The following is a 3,981-nucleotide window of genomic DNA, read 5'->3' as shown; positions in this document are numbered from 1 at the left end:
GTGTGTGTGTGTGTGCGCGCGTGTGTGTACATGTGTTGCATTGAATGTAAAATGTAGGAAGAATTACAATTTAATGAATGCTCAGCGCTGATACGTGTATGTGTGTGTGTGTTTCACCATGGTCTTGGATCACGTGTTGGACTCGTGATCGACAGCTATTTCCCTCCCGGAAGAGAAGTCAGAGCTCATATATGACCGATCTATGGGTAATGCTGTGTGTGTGTGTTTGTTTACCTAGTTGTATTTACCTAGTATTTTACGGGAAGGGGAGCTATGCTCGTGGTGTCCCGTCTTCATATCTCATTTTATCTAAACTGTTTTTAAATTCATGAATTGTTTTTGAACACACCACTTTTTCGTCTAACTTGTTCCAGATGTCTATTACTCTGTGGGGAAAGCTGTTCTTTTTCAGATTCCTTCTATAACTGTCTTGATTTTCTTTCGGTGTCCTCTTGTATTTCTACTATTCCATTTCATTAGATCCTCTCTATCAATAGTTTCTATGCCTTTCATGATTCTATAAATAGTTATCAATTCTCCTCTCTCTCTTCTTTGCTTTAAAGTCTGTAGTTCAAGTTTTGCTAGTCTCTCTTCATATAATAGTTCTGAGAGTGTTGGTGCTAGTTTTGTAATTGCTCTTTGTATTCTTTCAAGTTTTGTTATACGTTTTTTTTTTGTACTTGGTGACCACATAGTCGCTGCATATTCCAGTCTTGGTCTTATCAAAGTAACTAGTATTCTCGTCACCATTTCTTCGTCCAGGTATGTAAATGCCACTTTGATTGTTCTTATTAAATTATAATTTTCTCCAAAAACCTTGTTTATTTGTTTCTCAGGTGACATATTATTCATAATAATGACTCCTAGGTCCTTCTCATGTTCTATTTTTTTTATTTCTTCTTCTCCCAACTTATATGATCCCACTATTCTTTATTTGCTTCTTCCAAATTCCATTATACTACACTTCTTGATATTGAATTCCATCTCCCACTTCCTACTCCATTCCCATACTTTACTGATATCACTCTGTAGCGACTCACAATCTTCTTCCGTGTTTAATTTTTTCAACAATTTTGCATTATCCGCAAAGAAGCTCGTATAACTTTCAATTCCTTCATCCATATCATTAATATATATATATAGCAAATATCATTGAGGCCAGAACTGTTCCTTGTGGAACACCACTTATCATTTCATCCCAATTAGAGTATTTGTCTCTTATCACCACTCTCATTTTTCTTTTATGCAAGAAATCTTCCATCCATTTCAGTAGTTTGTCCTGTATTCCTCCTTCAGTTTCTAATTTCTTAAGCAACTTATGTGGTACTTTGTCAAAAGATTTTTTTAGGTCTAGGAATGCACAATCAGCCCATCCATCTCTTTCTTGTATTATATCTATTGGCCTTGAATAGAAACAGATTAAGTTTATGACGCATGATCGTCCCTGTCTGAATCCAAATTGCCTTGGATTTAGCACGTTTTTTTTTTCTTCTAAATAACTTACCCATCTACTTTTGATCATTCTTTCATAAATTTTTGCTATTGTACTTGTTAGAGAGACTGGTCTATAGTTAGTAGGGTCTTCTTTATTTCCCCCTTTATATATAGGTACTATATTTGCTTTTTTCCAATCTTTTGGAACTTTCCTTTCTTTCAAGGAACTGTTTATTATGCTATGTATTCTGTCTGCCAGTTCATTCCTGCATTCTTTCAAAATCCAGTTTGCTATTTCATCTGGTCCATGCGATTTTCTGACATCAAGATTACTCAAGTGTTTCATTATTTCATTCCTTGTTACTTCTATTTCTTTCATAGGGGGACTTTCTCCTCCCATTCGATATCTCTAGGTTGTATGTTCTCCCTTGTAAACACCGATTTAAAATGCTTGTTCATAATTTCTGCCATTTCTATTTCCTCTGTGTATTAAACTCCTCCTTGTCGTAGTTTCTCTAATTCTTGTTTGTTTTTCAGTTTGTTGTTTACAAATCTGTAAAATAGTTTTGGTTGATCTTTACATTTTTCTATGACATCTTTTTCATATTTTCTCTTTTCTTCTCTGCACACTTGTACATATTCATTTCTATAACTAGTATATATTTTCCATTTTTCAGGTCTTTTGTATTTTTCCATTTTGTCCAAGCTTTATCTCTTTTGTCTTTTAACTCCCTACAACTTTTGTTGTACCAGCACTTTACATATCCCTTTTCTTGCTATTGTCTTGGGACATACTTTTCCACTCCTTTATAAATTTTTGTCAAAATATTCCATTTCTCTTTCACTATTGTTTCCTCTTTGTATATTCTTTCCCAGTTTTCTTTTTGAATGAATTCTCTTATTTGATCAAAATTTGTTTTTTTCATACATCAATCGTCCTTTTCTATATTGTTAATTTTTTCATGTATTTTCCCTCAATTAGTTCTAGTTCAACCAATATGTGGTCACTTTTACTTATTAGTGTTTTGTATTCGATCTTGTCCACTATTTCAGGTTTTGATGTGATTATTAGGTTCAGTCTCGATGGTTCTTCATTTATATACTTAGTGTTCTCTTGAATCCATTGCGTTATTGTATGGTCAATAATAATCTCAAGTAGAACATTTCCCCATGAGTTGTCTCCACCCTATAATGTCATCTCTTCCCAGCAGACTTCTTTGCAATTAAAGTTGCCCATTATAACTATTCTTCCTCCATCTTCCATTATCTTATTTAATGTTATCCTTGTGTCTTCTAACATACTTTTATGTTCTCTCTCTTCCCACGAGGCCGTTTTTGGAGGCACATAATTTATTACAAACTTTCTGCTCTTTCTATCTCTGTCTTCCACTTCGATCATAATTATCTCTATTCTATTCTTTCCATATGTTACATTCCTCACGTTTATATTCTTCTTTGTCAGGAACATAACTCCACCCCCTTGTTTTGTCTCTCTGTTTCTAATCCAATAACTATATGCACCATGTCCTACACTGTTGGGTGGTAGTGGACCTTTTAATTTTGTCTCTACAATTACCATTATGTCCGGTTCTTTTTCCTTCAGATAATCATTCAGTTCGTTCAAGCCTGTTATTAATTCATCTATATTTATGTAAGACACTTTTAATTTTCTGTACTTCCATTGTATTTTCTGTTTCCCTTTTGTTTTTCTCTGTTATGATCCATTTTCTCACTTTCATATTCAGAACTCTCCAATAGAATTTCTTTGTCTGACTCTGTTCTTTTCTCGTTTTTTTCTTAGCTTCTTGTCTTTTCGTTTTTTCCTCTCTTTCCTCTTTATTCATTTCTCTTTTAATCCATACTTTTTTATATTGTTCACTCTGTTAGTTTCCCTGTTTTTGCTAAGATGTTCTCTGCTGTCGTTTGTGACCTGAATTTAATCTGAATTGGTCTAGTCATATCTTTACCATATTTCCCGAGCCTATGAATTTCTTCAATTTGTTTCATGATTTCAGGTTCATCTTCCTGAACGAATTCTAATATATTGTTTACTTTTTTCTTTTTCCTCCTTAATTTTCGTAGTCCTGGTTAAGTTATACTTCTCTTCCATCCCTAATATAATTATATATTAATTTTTATCTGCTAAGTCTCTTACTATATTCTCCTTCTCCCTCATTACTTTAATAACTGTATTTTCAGTTTGTTCTTTCATCTGTTGTGTCACTATGTCGTTAAATACAATTTTATTGTTCTCTTGGACTTTCTTCCAACCCTGTGCTTCTTTTGCTATGGACTCTTTATTCTCTCTATTATTCCTCTTTAATTCCTCAGTCTCATCTTTTACTTCCTTTAACTGTTTTTTTTAATTCTTTTACCTATTTAGTTAGGTTTTGGTTTTCCTTCTTTAATTGTTCCAATTTATCAACTCGCTGTGCAATCTGTGTGAGTTGACCTAGTCTACTTTCCCAGTGTTGAGTCATTTTTTCTAGTCTTTCCTGTAGCCTTGCTAATCGGGGGAGGTTGGCATCCCCCTCCCTTCATTAAATC

The sequence above is a fragment of the Oratosquilla oratoria genome, chromosome 17 (assembly GCF_046742065.1).
Source record: "Oratosquilla oratoria isolate Oo_2021 chromosome 17, ASM4674206v1, whole genome shotgun sequence".
NCBI lineage: Eukaryota > Metazoa > Arthropoda > Malacostraca > Stomatopoda > Squillidae > Oratosquilla > Oratosquilla oratoria.
Note: the sequence above shows the minus strand (reverse complement) of the source record.